The sequence below is a fragment of the Siphateles boraxobius genome, unplaced genomic scaffold (assembly GCF_051911475.1).
Source record: "Siphateles boraxobius isolate OS27281-9 unplaced genomic scaffold, OSU_SipBor_1 65, whole genome shotgun sequence".
Taxonomy (NCBI): Eukaryota; Metazoa; Chordata; class Actinopteri; order Cypriniformes; family Leuciscidae; genus Siphateles; species Siphateles boraxobius.
The window spans coordinates 5,154,898-5,171,521 of record NW_027509192.1 but is presented as its reverse complement, the minus strand read 5'-3'; the positions used below and the strand labels follow the sequence as shown (position 1 = coordinate 5,171,521).

Sequence of the window (16,624 nt, the reverse complement as noted above, 5' to 3'; positions counted from 1 at the left end):
TGGAGACTTATCTTTCCTCTTTACTTGAGCTCCTCTTTTTTTAAGGTAAGACCTGAGAGTGTTTAGGCAGTTCGGGTAGGAAAAAAACTCATGATACCACAGATGCGCTTGCATTAAGGGGTTATTGTCATCCTCTGTATTTTTTAAAGGACCTTTATATGTACACTGTAAAAAGATTACTGTGAAATTTACAGTAACTTACTGGCAGCAATTAGCTAGTAAGTTGCTGTATTTCATTTTACAGTATGCTTACTGTAAATTTAATCACATTAACTTTAACAAATACTGTAAACTTTTTTACAGTAATAATCAAAGTACTGTGTTTCATCACCACAAATATTTTACTACTGTAATAGGGATTACTGCATACATTTTTTTGTACTTTAAAATGAAGACACTGTTTTTGTCACAAAAATGCCTTTTATTTGACAACTTTTCACACTTTAAATTTAAAAATTCATAAAATAAAAATAGCATGGCATACCCACTGAGCAATGTGACGTCGGAGTGACGTCTTTTCGGTGTAATATTTGGACGTCCAATTTCAGTCCACTGAAGGGGTTGTTTTGTAACGCCAGGCGACGTCTTTATTCGACGTCTACTGCACGTCTAATGTTGACGTCCGTGGGACCAAATGTGGTCGTTTGTGGACGTCTTTTCAACATAAAATTTAGACTAATTTTAGACGTTGTTTCTATACAACTTCTATAACTGTAGTCCCATGTTTCAAAAGGGTGGAGGACATGTTTTCTGTACCATGTATTTACGTTTATGCATTTGGCAGACGCTTGTATCCACAGTGACTTAAAATGCATTACACATTTACATTCCAATCAGTTCCTGCTTTCCCTGGGAACTGAACTGATGATCTTGGCATTGCAAGTGCCAACGCACTACTGTTTGAGCTACAGCATTACACCTTAATATGCGTCTCCAGTTATCACCTGCTGCTGAGACGATCAAATGGAGTTTTTGGAAAATTATCTTAAATAATTATAAATAATCTGTATTCATATGTATTAATAATGTTGATAACAACAATGTTGATATTTGTAAATAAATATTGCATATTAATCATGTAAATGTCCTGCACCTGTAATAAGATGGTTAGACGTCATGGTTGGACGTCCAAATTTTGGACCTAGTTTGGACGTCGAATAGATGTCCAGAATTGGTCATGGACCGACGGACCCAATATAGACATGATCTGCATGTCTATCCGACGTCCAGTGTTTAGTGGGTATTTTATTTTCTTCAATAGGTAAACATTTATCTGTGAACATTTAATTTTGTTTTGTATACAACAACAATTTTCTGAACATACAAATCCATCCTGTTCAAGATTTATTCAAATGTTCGGTTAAAATTCGAAAAGTAGGCTATATAAGACAAATTAAATGATTTAAAAACAGCAGGATTTCAAACTGTAGAATTTGGTCCCTGAATGTTGGTTTTCTCCCAGAACTGTATTTTTCTTCTTAAACTGGACCTGAACAAGTCAACTTCCTGGACTGGAGTCTTCTACCCTGCAGTGGAAGAAATTAATTATTAATGTAAAAGTTTATAAGCAAGACAGATGGGTTGATGTTAATATATAAAAGTTTGATTGGATCATGGGGCGTGTTTTAACCGAACCAGGAAAGAAAATGCCTGACCTACAACCAATCAGAGCAACGGAGTTAGAGATCTTTTGAGATCTAGCTGGTTTAGGTTTTGAGTGATTTCGGTACATGTTGGTCTCGACGGTCTGTAACGCACAAAATGTCTTGAAATTACAATCAGGGTTTCCGCAGGGCATTAAAAAGCATTAAAAGTCCTTAAATGTATTTTGCGATAATTAAGGCCTTAAAAGGCATTAAAAAGCATTAAATTTGATTCCTACAGGCAATAACAATTTTGATAGTTTTGAAGATAATTTTAAATAAATTTATTTGAATATAGCCTTCATAATTAATCATTTTTATTTGCTGTCGCAAAATATGTACGTTAGTGTGATAAATACGCAGAACCAGTTTGGTTATTGCTTCCGGCCGGAGCAAAATTGCCTTGATGTGGAGGTGATGCAGGCATTTTGTACAGCGGTGGACAGGTCTGAATCATGCAGAAACCCGTTACAAGGACATTTGGAAATCCCACATGGATAACTGAAGTTTCCGTGGTTTCTGTGCACTTTGACGTGTTTTATATATCTAGGGATTGTGTCTGAAGAGAAACAACATTGTTTGCATTTGAAAAACATTGTATGTATGCTAGTTCATGTAGCTAACTTATGTAAGTTACCTGGAACGATTGTTGAGGCCTCTTTTCTGCAGCCTGAAAGAAAAGAACCAAATGGTAAATAAAAGAACGAGTAAGAAAGATCTCGAAAAATCTTAATACAGTGCGAGTATGCTTCCACGAGTCGTGAATAAAACTCCTACACACTTAAATCAGGTAAAAAATCTAGTGTCTGCAGCTTGCGATCCTTTGAAAAATTTCGTGTTTTTAAAGTTGTGTGGCTGCGTTTTCTTTCGACTCGGCCCGCTTAAATGTCGGATTCCTCAGGCGGCAATAATAAAAAGCAAGAAAAAAAACCCGAGTGAGATTATACAAACCGCTACCGCGCCAACACATCAAATACACTATTTCAAATAAATTTTATTCAACAATGTTAACGTTACTCTATATTATAATCAAATTGAAGACGTTAAAAATGTAATGTTGCCAGATAAGACAACTCTTAATACAGTAACGTTATGCTCTCACAAATCGGGAATGGCACATCAAATTAGGTTATCAAAAATATCGTTTCTGTGGTTTGACCTGCGATGAAGTTCAGAAAAAAATCCTGATTCTATGAAAAAAGAGTAAGTCTTACCTCTAGCTGCGTTTTCTTTCGACTGACTGACTCGGGAGTCGGTTGGCTTCACTGCCTGACGCGGTGACAGTTGTTTTTTTTTTTTTTTATAAAATGCACACACGACACAGTTTACTAGGAAGTGTGCCGCTCGTTACTTCTCTCTCTCTCAGTGCACTCTTAAAGTTGAACAAACATGTTTATGAGAGTAAACTGTGGAAATAAATTAGCAAAGTTACCTTTCTGAAGTAAAATTCCAATGAAAGTGTGGAATCTCGTAGCTTTCCATTGCTGAAAAATATTCCTCTAGAAATTGCTGTATTCTGATTCACAGAAAAAATATTTTTACTGTAGAATTTACCCGCCATTGAAAATTGACCATGATGCTTTGCAAATCTACAGCAATATGCTGTATACAGGTTCTACAGTAAGCATTTGCTCATTTTACAGTAATAATGCTGTGAAAACTACAGAAATTTGTTACAGTGTAAACTTGCCATCAAAATATCTCAATTCATCTTGATGATAAAATGTCCTGGTTTGTCTTCGTCCAACAGTTCACAAAGACCTAAAAATTGATTAACTCCAAGACCTTTTAGGACAGAAAAAGAGAATGAAGATGACAAAAAATACTCAATCGTCTAGTCTTTTAAAGAAAATAATTAAATTAAATTAACTTACTATCTGTATTATTTCTGTGACTTGATTTATCCGAAAGTTACACATACAAATTTTCTTTTATAGCAGTATTATCACCCAGATTATACAGATCATCTTCATTTGTAGTATTTCCTCTTGTAAAGTAAGTCCTTATCTCTGAATCAAAGTATCCTACTGTCATGTCATCCAACATTAGTGTGCCACTGAATTCAGGAAATGGAGTGTTTCCTTTAATGTGTGTTACAGGGACCCATAAAGAGTGAGAATCTGAAATATTTAATATGATTATCATTAAAATCGGTTATAATGTAATAAAACCAAATGACAATCAGACTAATTTCCTCAACCAAAACAAAACAATGACTGCTAACAATGCTGAAATCTAAACTGACAAGGTCTATGAATATGAACTAAAATCTACTTTGCTTTTCGGTAAATCCGAAATCTTTACCCTACCTGTTGAAACAGATGTTGGAATTGAAAGCACCCACAGAAAAACAAATAACTTGATCATCTTGTTCTCTTCTCGCATGTAAATATAAATAATGCAAGTCTTGTAAGAAAACATTGAATGCTAAATATTTCCTTGAGCAGCAGCCTATCAGTGAAAAACTGAGTTAGGCTGTCAGCAGTAGTTTCAGACTTTCACAAGTGTTGTGTAATATTCAGTCCCTGTGAAATACTGTTCCAGTGGGTGGAGTAATCATAAATATTCATGAAATTTCCCCTATTGTAGGCGTGTCCTTGAGACAAGGTTGAAATTAATAGAACTGAAAATATTAGTGCACACTTCTCGAATCGCAATGTATAGTTCTTTTTTATTTTTATTTTATTTGTAATGCTTTAAATTTTATTTAAATACTTTGATTAGGAAATCTTGACAAATATTTGGATATTTGTTATGATGACATTGTTTGTTCTGATTATTCTTGAACATAAATCAGCAGCTACTTCAAGAATTTTTTTTTTTTAAACTGGGATAGGAATTTATACATGTCATCATCACCAATTGCATAATATGACTTCGTTTTGTTTTTGTGATGTTTCCACATTGTATTAATTATCATGTAAAGTTGCTGTCTGTTACAATTGGATGTGAGAGCTGAACTCACTGGTAGCTCTGGCAGTGTGTAATCTGGAAATACATCGAGGCTGTTCTCGTTGAGTACCAAAGCCCTGTTTTAATGATTATATCAAACACCAGACATTCACTTAATCTTGCATTGTTTATGAGTCGATAAGCATAAAACTGTAAAAATTAAAACAATCAAAATAAAACACTAAAAAAAGATGCCATATTTTGTTTACCTGCATAATAAATGTTATTAACTGACATCTGAGAACTGTGAACATGATTTCCATTACACGAGAGTAGATGTTAAAACTTCATGCTGATTTGTACTCGGCTTTCGCCAAGATAAGCACCAACTAAGACGTAGCTTTACAGTAACCTATGCTTCTCCATCCATTTACGCTTCTTTCCATCTGGTGACGTGAATCTCCTTCTGTCTGGTGTTAATAGTGTATTTGCGCGTCAGCACACACAACGGCTGCAACCACAGTGCGGTCCCCCCATAACAACCCTCTGGATTGAGCGGAGTAGGGAACATCTCTAGGGTCTTCAAGTGGGCACCTTCCGTCCTCAGTGTTTCGTCGACTAGCCCACGACACCTCAAGAGGGCTCGACAGTGACTCTGGCGTCCCAGAGTCACCCCCCTCCGTCCCCCACTCAACTCAGCCCAGCTTACTGACCTCTACTTCCCTCTTGCTGCTGAGACCTAACCACAATCTCATAATCTCTCCGCAACCCAACCATACGCGCCAACCCGTTTGACTAAGGCTATCGAGCCCCACTGGTGCGTTAATATGCAGTTTCAGTGGCAACGGTTCCGTATGGCATACCACCTACCGCAAAACACAATATCTGCCCAACCACCCGTCATTCACGCAATATACACAGGAACGTAATGACTGTAAATACTATACAACCTCTACAAATAAACCAACAGTGCTGCTGAGACCTAACCACAATCTCACAATCTCTCCGCAACCCAACCATACGCGCCAACCCGTTTGACTAAGGCTGTCGAGCCCCACTGGTGCGTTAATATGCAGTTTCAGTGGCAACGGTTCCGTATGGCATACCACCTACCGCAAAACACAATATCTGCCCAACATCCCGTCATTCACACAATATACACAGGAACGTAATGACTGTAAATACTATACAACCTCTACAAATAAACCAACAGTGCTGCTGAGACCTAACCACAATCTCTCCGCAAGCCAACCATACGCGCCAACCCATTTAACTAAGGCTGTCGAGCCCCACTGGTGCGTTAATATGCAGTTTCAGTGGCAACGGTTCCGTATGGCATACCACCTACCGCAAAACACAATATCTGCCCAACATCCCGTCATTCACACAATATACACAGGAACGTAATGACTGTAAATACTATACAACCTATACAAATAAACCAACACCCTTCAAGTTTTCAAGAATTCTACGAAACCGTAGCATGGCGGCCTGTACTCAGCCAGCTAGAATCTTTCCGTCTCAACCACAGCCAGTTGCTGCTCCTTTCTGCTGCTTCAGATAAGTTCTTTACTTTGCGACGCAACTCTTGACCACTGAATCCGACGTCTCTGAGGAACAGGGTTGTAGAGTGTGCCACAAAACCTCGACAACCCACTTCCACTGGATAAACCTGGACTCTCCATCCTCGCTGTTCTGCTTCAGTGGCCTGATGAGCATACCGCAATTTCTTCCTCTCATATGCCTCATCTACCGCATCTCTGTGCAAACCCTCATCTCCTCTATGACAGGGGTGCTGATATCCTGCGAACTGTGGTTTGCTTCCTGTCGCTGGATTTCATTCGACTGACTTGACTGACTCCGTAAGAAGTACTGATCAATGCGAGGCCCTTGTCCCTTCTCCCTCAAGCATTTCATTTTCCCTTGATGAATCCTCAAACCCCTGACCGTTGTCGCCTTGCTCCAGCCACAGACACAAGCTTGGAGTTCAATGGCTTTGCTAACTGCTGAACCTGAACTAGTTTTTTGTGTTGTTTAGGTTGTCTTTCTGTGCAACATATGGTCAAAGAACAGGTACGATGTGTATGCTATACGTTTAATTTAATATACTGTATACATACAGTTGTAATCAAAATTATTCAACCCCCATTGCAAATCAGGTTCATTGGCAAAAATATACAGATTTTCAGCTATTTGCAATGAACAAATCGAACAAAATTAAGTTAAATAGCTCAACACAACATATGCTTCAAGTGGTTACCCCAAATTCAACTGAAAATGCAACTTTTATTTGACTCATGCAGTCTCAAAATTATTCAAACCCCTATATAGAATCACACAAATCTGCAAAACAGGTGTTGTCTCCTTAATCAAGGGCTTCATTAGTTGCACCAGGTGTGCTTGAGCTAGAACACATGAAATATCTGAACTGGCTAGTTTTGTTGAGTGTCATATTTGACTCCATGTTAGAAATAAGTCAAAAGAATGGTCAAAAAGTGAAAAGTCTCTCAGTAGTCAATTTTATCCAATATATTATTATTACCAAATTTATTACCAAAATAACATATTTAAAAGTTTTTTCCTTGGAAAAAAATTTATTCATACTTTAAAATACCTTGAATGTAACTCTACACCCTTGCCTCATTTAGTATACATGGTTCTATGAATATGCAAATTAGCCCCACCTCCACTCACTCACCAGCTCAGAGATCCACACATTGAAGTGATTGGTTACAAGGTAGTTTGAGACATTAGAAACACAAGCAATTTCAAAATGCATTTTTGAGACTGTCTTTGGTTCACTGCAGTTTTAAGGAGAAAATACTCAGCAGCAATGGTGTTGACTTGTGAATTTGCACATGGTTTGCTTAAAGATTTTCACCAGAGGGGGACTTTATGACAAACAAGGAACAAGATACAAAAAGATAGTGAAGGCACTAAATGTTCCCAGAGACACTGTTGGAAGCATAGTTTGCAAGTTCAAAGTTAAAGGAACAGGGGTTACAACACTTGGATGGACGGGGCAGAAAAAGGTAGATTTTTGAGAAGGCAGGTTCAGAAAAAGTGAGTGAGTGCAAATCCCTCGGTTTCAGCTTGCACAGTAAGGCACAAACTAATAGCAGATGGTTTCCATGCCAAAACTCCAAGACGTACACCACTGCTGACCCAAAATTCAGCTCCAATTTGCTTAAATCATATAAATAAGTAACAGAAGTTTTGGTATTCTGTTCTGTGGAGTGAAAAACGTTTCCTATCGATCAGCGATATGTCTGGAGGAAGAAGAATGAAGCATGTTGAAAAGAACACTCTGTCTACAGTTAAGCATGGTGGTGGATCGGTGATACTAGAAGTGGCTTCTCACCAGAAGCAGCAGAATAGCCACTTTTAGATGAAGCTACAACATCAAAGAAAGAACAAAACAGCAGAATTATTAATGCCAATCAAGTATTTTGTCACATTGTAGAAACAATTGTAAAACATTTAGAATTGATCTAATGCATCACATCTATACAAGACTAAATGGATATTTTTTTATTTTGTACACAGTGGCGGTTCTAGAGGGGGGGCCAGGGGGGCCCGTGCCCCTGTGACAACAAGCTTGGCCCCCCTTGTGGCCCCCCTAAATGTGGAGTGTGAAATAATGTTTACAAAACTGTTTTTTGCTATCTTTGTTATCGTTGTATGCATATTTTTTTATTTTTATTATTCTATCTTTGTGGATTTGCTTGTTCACGTGACAATTCGCATCACATTCGCGGGAATCGCGGCAGAATAATGTCTGTCTCCCTGCACGCGAGAGAGGAGAGAAGGAGAAAGCTGGTCAGTTGCAAGTTCATTCTGTATGTGCGTATCGGGTGTGCGATGTGTATTGTCTATTAAAATATTGTAATCATTGTTTTAACTATGTACGAGGCACTGTGAGCTGACGCATTTGTCTATGGTTCTTTCACTGCTGTGTGCGGTTCATAGGTAGGCCTATGTCTTATATTTATATCATATTATGTTCTTACATTAGAATATCAAATCAGCAAGAGTGCCGTTTTCCCGTGCACAATTGCAACTGTGATATTGATGTTATACAACAGTTAAATCAACAATAAGTTAACATGAGTTACTTTTTAGACACAATATTGTCAATATTTTTTGTTTTCCCTTTATTTCGCCGACTAGAATTTCAAAATGAAACCGTAGCAGAGTCTCAATGCAACAGACAGCGATGATTTATTGACTGAAATCCGCGTTTTGATCACTTGCTGCTTTCCCGAATGAATCAGCCGTTTGAACAAATCGGTTGAATGAATGAATCCCTCAACTCACTTCTGTGACTTTCCGCCGCCTACTGGCGGTTTTAGTTTCATATTTAAAGTACCCTTTAATTAAAACGTTAAAATTAGAAATCATTTCATGTTTAAATATTGATTTAAAAAAAAATCTCATAGCTTTATTTATGCAATTGTAAATGGAGTGTAAATATTTTAATGCCGCTTCTGTGTCACCTCTAGACTGCACTGCAAACATGGATTTTGATTAAATTAATTAGACTGGTAACAGTGGTACTGTATAATTATTGTATAATCAAGTATTATTGTATAAATAAGTATAATTACTGTATAATTTGAATGTTAGTATTTGACATAAAAGGTGATTCATAACTCTAAATAAGTTTAGAAAGAATGTCCATATATAGGTGAAAATGCCCCTGGAAATCGATTTAAGCTGGCAAATTAAATTAATTAAAAATTAATTAAAAAATTAATTTCGGTCCCTGCTGTTAACTGACCACTGCATAGAATATTAAAAAATATGAATATCTTTGTGAGTCTGCTGTCAACAACAGGCCTAAACCGGCCATGTCACCAGCACAAAAACACAATCAGTAAAATATCATCTAATTATCAACAAAACATTGTAAATATTGAGATAAATTTTTGTCAATATTCCACACCCCTAATGTACGGTATGAATTATGATTTCTTCAGGTCTTCAAAAGCCTTCAATTTGACTTTAAAAAGTGTGCAGTAACCTGTAAACGGTTAGACAGTTACCTAGCAAGTCAGTTATTTTCAGTAAATGAATTAAGCTTCTTGGTCCCCATTGCTTTTGCTCTATAGTTCTCACCAAAATAAAGAGAAAGAAGGACATCATGTCAATTACAGTTACTGTGACTAATACTGAATATGTAATGCAAATGTAAAAGTTATAATGGAAATGCAAATACATTGTTGAATGATTATAAACATGGTATTTTGCCTGTTAATGCCTGCAGTGCAGTGCAGAAAATGATATGACAACAATAAGGTCTAAATGTAACTGGCCCCTCTAACAGTACAACTGGCCCCAGCTTGGCCCCCCCAGTTGAAATGGTCTAGAACCGCCACTGTTTGTACATCCTACATGTTCTACCTGCTTGACTTCTTCTGTTTTTATATATGACGGCTCCAGTTCCAAACACCTACAGCAGAGCCGTTGAGGAACTACCTGCGCTGAGGAAATCACTGATTTAAATGGTTCACCAGGCTCAAATTCTGAAACAAACATGTTAAAAATGTCACAAACACACTAGAAACACAGTTCTATCATATAAAAAAAAGAAATCACACCTCATTACCTAATTCAAAGATCAGTTTGTTGTCCAGACTGAGGTGTGTGGCAGAGCAGCTGTATCTGTGTTTGTCTGCACTGATCTCCAGACTCTTCCTCATCTCGTACGTCCCGTCACCATTGGGCAGCAGATCTCCTCCAGTGATCTCATGATCAGATACAGGCTGTCCATTTCTGAACAGGGTCAGGTTGATGTGACGAGGGTAAAATCCTGTTGCCAAACAACTCACACGAAACCCTCCAGCATCTGAGTTTGCTTTCTGAATCAGTCTGACTCACTGGTTTCACTGTGGAAACATGAATCATGAATATGAGAATATGAGAATACACTCTTTTATACCATAAGTGATACAATTTTATAGTAGCATTCTACAGGAGACCTCCATTTATGACTCTCAAGAAAAAACAATCTTCTGCTTCCACTCTTTTTACCCTTTTATTCACTCTTTTTTTGCAATTCGTACAAGTAATATTAAGTTGACCTCCTGACCTTCTTGTTAAGGTTAAGCACCTGTTCACTCATAGTAAAAGAAACGAGAAACTGATTTTAAGGCGTATTTGTGTGTGTTTGTGTGTGTCTTTCCTTATAGGTGACTCAAAAACCAAACATACTGTAATTGCCTCTCTGACAGTGTATTTAACGGCAAGAGAGAAAACAGTGGAATACCTGTCCTCTTCCCTTGAGTTCCTCTCTTTTTAAGGTAACTCCTGAGATTCATTGTGCAGTGTAATATACATGGCGCCATTTGTATTTTTCTATGGTTTTTCTATGCCTTGATGCATTTCTTCTGTAGTGGAGCCATTAAAAGCAAAGTTAGTGATCAGTTGCCCAGGTTTGTCATTGTCCAACACTTCACACAGCCTGAGTATCTGAAAAACTACAGGACGTGTTTAGACCGAGAAGGAGATCAGATGTCAAAACACACTCCAGCATCTTATTTCATGACTTCAGGATTCCCAAGATTAGTGCTTAGATCTGACTTTTTTGTATCAGTTTTTTTTTTCTTCTTCAAATGAACATACCTTCTGTTTTATTATGAAGTCTTCCTGAAATAAAAGAACGCATAAATTCAGTTATATAATTTATAAAATCAACTTTCTCATCTTCATTTGTTCTATTTTCTCTTGGAACTAGCTGTTCGTCTCTGAATCATAGTATCCAAATGTAAACCAAAATGTCATCCAACATATTTAAAACACTAAATGCAGGATGGCGTCTCTCCTTCAATGTAAATTACGAAGAACCTGTGAAAAAAAGTAACACAAAAAGCCATTTTTACCTGCAATCAAACTAATGAGCAAAAGAATCTGAGAAACAGTCAGTTTGTTGAGATCCTACACAAAATTGAAGCAATGATAACATTTTGGAAATGTTTAAAATAAGTACAAATTACATAACAAAACACATGAATGCAACTGCTTTTAAAGCAAATCAGTATGTGTCAGGTAACAAGGTTTATAACAAGTTAAAAAAGTTGTATTTCCTGAAACCACCTCAGTTAACATGAGAATTACGTCAGTCTTGTTAAGGTTACACACAGTTTCACTTTTAAAGCATAGTAATGTACAAATGGTGGCAATCACAATTTTATTTAAATCTCAGATCTCAGCACAGAGGGATCATTGTGAAGGAAGCATTAAGGTAACTAAGAAAATACAGTAATTTTTAATAGCAAAGTGTAAAACATTGTAAATAATCTTAAGAGAAATATGTGCCATGTAGAGGGCTGCATTGGGATTGAGTCCCGCCGGTCCCACGGGACCCAACGCAAATCTCACGGGAGCGGGCGTTTTGAACTTTGCTGCGGGCGGCAATGGGCGGCTAAAAAAAACCCTGCGGGATCGGGAGGTAGCCTAGCGACATGATGGAGATGTCAATAAATGATGTGGAAAAGAACCTCAAACGAGGTATTTACAGCAGTATTTTCCAAGTACACCTGTCTGCAGCCTGCAGATCGGGGCGGGGCTGCACCTGGGGTGGGGCTGCACGTGCAGCCCCGCACATAACGCTCCTCATTGGTTAGTGGCACAGTAATGACGTCGACGCCACGGTAAACAGGAAATGTGTTTGAAAACAATGCAGTCTTTAAAACTCATGCGCTATATCGCGCTGATAGCGCATGCATCGTATTTGCGTTAAGTGGTACAGTGATGACGTCGACGCGTCTTCAAAACGCATGAGCAAATTTGAAATACTTTCATAAAATGATAAATTATAAAAAAAAACTAAAGTAATAATGAAAGCAGCAAAAAGGAGTAGAGCGCATATCCATAGTTTTAACTATGTCTGATCTAAGGTAAACTTATAAGGAATTACAGAGTATAGCCTATATTGTGGAATATCTGTGTAGTATTTTAAAAGTTTTTCACATTCTGTTGCACTTCACTGTGTAAATTACAAAATTACTGTAAACATTAATGGCACCTTATATATTTCTTATTTTATTAATTCATCTGTAATAGTTATTGTTTATTTTTGTGCATTATATAGGTTATTATAAAACATTTATGCCAATAAAGTAGTTTGAAGTTAACTACATAAAGTACATTGTCAATCTCTTTATCCCATAATATTGTAGGATTACAAATTTTATTTAAATGTTTAATTTAGATTTCTAATAAAATAGTATTTTATATTGAGAAAGTTTATAAATGATGAGACCAGGAAATCTCTGCAAACAGTAGGAGTTCCCAGCGGGATATTCCTGACTGTCCCGCTCGTGTCTCACCGGGTGAAACTCATGCTGAGCAAGTTTGAACACCTGCTATTTTATTACTGAGACCGTTTGTCTTGGAGTTCTCATCTCAGTACGAGAAGTCTATGCCTTTCCTGTTCTCATGTCTCAGCTCATTTACATGCTTTGTTCATCACAATGTAATCCCTCACCCTTGAAATGTATATAAACTACAATGTAAAGTTCCCTTAGTTAGACTAGACTTGACTTGATGACTGCAGCTACCGACAGCTCGTGTTCTCAATAAAGAATCCTGCTGAAGAAACTATATCAAGTATCCTGGTTTTTCGCTTCTGAGTTTTTTACACTGAAAAAGGAAGAAGTTTACAACAGTATGCATGCCAACTCAAAAAACCCTGTAAAACTGTAAACCAGAGGACTCGTCTTCTGCCATCACACACACACGCAGGACTCCCCTTCTGCCATCACCACAGACCCAGGTGGGAAGTCCTTGTATATTGCAGTGCAGTGCAAGCACAGAGTCATCGAGTACGGCACCCGGAACTCTTGCCTATATTCTCTGGAAAATGCACTCCAGTTCACAACACCTAATTTAGATAAAATACAGAACAAACAATATTGAATCATTTTGAATAAAGGCATTAACATAGTACAGAGTCATACAAGGGACTTCTTTTTAATACATTTTAAACATATTATAGGAAAATGTTAAACAATATATACTTGAGTGTTATTAGCTTTGTCTGTAAAGTACCTAAGAGATTTACTTTGTTTATGAACAACATAAACTAGTTAAAAAAAATTTGTCAAGACAAACTTTAATTTGGCTTGAGAAAGCCTATCCTAAAAGTTTGAAATAGTTTTAAAAGCTTTAAGTTTGAAGGTTTTCAGTTTGAATATCAAAGTAGTTTTGAAGCTGAATGTTTTGAAGGCAATACAGTTTATCAGACACAGACAGACAGATAGACATGACAGATAGGTAGAGATAGATAGACAGAGATAGAGGGACAGATAGATTAGGATAGGATAGAAAATGATTTTTGATGTGGTAATACATCAGCTGTGGCATGCTGGTGTACTGACAGAATGGGCACTTACTACCGCAGTCATAATACTGCTCATACTCTTAAAGGTGGGGTGGCTCTTAAAAGAGCCTTTGAGTTATAAAGTAAACAACAACAAAAAATAGGTGAGAGAGATGGAGGACTAGAGTAAGAGTTAGAGAATAATTAACACAGCAAAACAAAAATGGTAACACTTCACAATAAGGTTCATTAGTTAACATTAGTTAACTACCTTAGTTAACATGAACTAAGAATGAACAATACTTTTAAAGCATTTATTAATCTTAGTTAATATTAACTTCAACATTTACTAATACATTATTAAAATCAAATGTTGTATTTGTTAACATTAGTTAATGCACTGTGAACTAACATGAACAAACAATGAACAGCTGTATTTTTATTAACTAACATTAACAAAGATTAACTAATACTGTAACAAATGTATTGATCATTGTTAGTTCATATTAGTTAATGCATTAAATAATGTTAACTAATGAACCTTATTGTAAAGTGTTACCACAAAAATAATATAAAGTAAAATAGCAAAAGTGGTACCCAGGGAATATAAATGGGGATCACAATGCCAAGGATCTGCAAAGAGAAGGAAGTATAGAGCATCAGAATTAGCATAAAGTTTTTTATTATTTTATTACTCTAGTGCAGGGGTGTCCAAAGTCACTCCTGGAGTGCCACCGTCCTGCAGAGTTTAGCTCCAGCTTGACTCCACACACCTGCCTGGAATCTTCTAGTATGTCTAGTAAGACCTTGATTGGCTGGTTCAAGTGTGTTTAACTGGGGTTGGAGCTAAACTCTACAGGACAGTGGCCCTCCAGCAGAAGGATTGGACAGTGCATATACTGTATAGCAGCATAAGTATAAGTAACAGTATGCAATATATAAAATAAGCCCTACTTTCCAAGGAGTTTTGTTGAATTTGTATTACTATTGAATGTAGTTTCATGTTCAATTAAATAAATGTATACTTATTAATAACAATAATATCAAAATAGTTTACATTTAATAAATTTATTCATAGAAAAAAAAGTCCTACAATATAACTTTGTATATTTTTACTATTAACTCTTAAATCCTATTTTCCTGGTTCAGTTTTGCCACTGTATTTCTTTTTAAGGGCCTTGTTTTAACACTATATCCTTATCTAAACACACACACACACACACACACACCTACGATGCTTTTGGGAAACGCTGCCCTAGTTATTTGTGCGATATGGTGAGTAAAGTTACACAATCTTATTTTTACATCACTTCATTTAATCATCACACTAAACGCCACTTCAGAATTAAAAATTGTAAATAAAATTAGAGAAAAGAAGAGTAGCTTGCCTGTACTCACCATGCAGAGATGATCAGCGGAAATGAAAACATGCTAGAATCGACGTCATGAGTTCACGTCAGTAACCAATGAGAAGAGATGTTGGTGGGTAGAGACGTGCAGCCCCGCCCCTGGTGCGGCCCCACCTCGATCAACGTCATCACTTTGCCACTAACCAATGAGAAGCATTGTGGGAGGGGCTGGACATGCAGCCCCGCCCCAGGTGCACCCCCGCCCAAATCTGCAGGCTGCAGCCAGGTGCTTCTCGTATTTGCAGGCCAGGGAAACGAAACAACCCTTCGCTAAGCCACGCCCGAAAACCGCCACTGGCCAATCGTGGCTTAGCAACCGTAACTAGGCGCGGGAGGTCTGTCAATCTTTCGAGCGAGGGAAACATGCCGACGCGTTGTGCATATGGATTGTGCAAATCTGATACCCTGTATCCTAAAAGTTTGGACGGTGGGGTGGCATTTTTTCCCTTCCAGAAACCTAAAAGCCAAAGGAGAGAAATGCCGGCGTGGATCAAGCAGTGTGTAGACCCATTCACAACTAAATGAAGACAGGATTAACAAAAAAAAAAAAACCTATTGCTTGGAAATAATAGCAGTTCTTTGTTCATAATGCATATATTTGAACGTAAAATAAGGCGATTAAAGGCAAGACGGAGGCTCACTGACATACTTTAAAATATATTTCAGCATTTTGTTAATCGACGTCCTACTAACGTTACCCCTGAGTAGGCTAACTTTACCCCAATCCGATCGCGGCTCTCCTTGATGATAGGTTAGATTGATGGATAAACTGTTTGATTTGTAATTATTAGATTATTTTCACATTTCACTTACTCTGCTGTGCATGAACATAACTGTTTCCTCAATTTGTGCGTTTCCCATATGGTCTGCTAAGGAGGCGGCTGCTGCTTGCCTTGGGACCTAACGTTATAGGCTTTAGCTTCAATTTTGATGAAATTATTCTCTAATCGGTTGCATATTATGTCGTGGATATATCCCTCAAATGCATACTGCAGTCCCTTTTGTCTTGCTCTCTCAGATATTTCACCTGTTCGCCAAAAATGACTAATTATCTCCTTGGGAATGTCTGACACCGGTGCATTCACACTGTAATAGACGTGGCAGCCGCGAAAGCTTGACAGGCGTAGCAACAGTAACCAAGGAGGGCTGGGCTTAGCGAAGGGTCATATTGAAATACGTGTTTTTTCCTGCGGGACGGGAGAAGACACAAAATCAATGCATCTCTATTATTGTGCGGGAATAAATTCTCAGAGTTTTGCGGGTGCGGGCGGGAGTGGACATACATATTGCGGGAGCGGGCGGGAGTGTAACACATACGTTGCGGGAGCGGGCGGTAATGGTCAGAAATTCGGCGGGAG

General features: G+C 37.6%; 1 protein-coding gene and 1 pseudogene across 2 annotated transcripts in view; both read right to left on the bottom strand.

The window, feature by feature from the left end:
* LOC143720702 (class I histocompatibility antigen, Gogo-A*0501 alpha chain-like) overlaps nt 1-16,624 on the bottom strand; it is a 141,885-nt gene that overhangs the window by 25,725 nt on the left and 99,536 nt on the right. The gene's annotated exons all lie outside the window — the stretch shown is intronic.
* The window catches only part of LOC143720700 (class I histocompatibility antigen, Gogo-A*0501 alpha chain-like), a 116,498-nt pseudogene that overhangs the window by 370 nt on the left and 99,504 nt on the right, over nt 1-16,624 (bottom strand). The gene's annotated exons all lie outside the window — the stretch shown is intronic.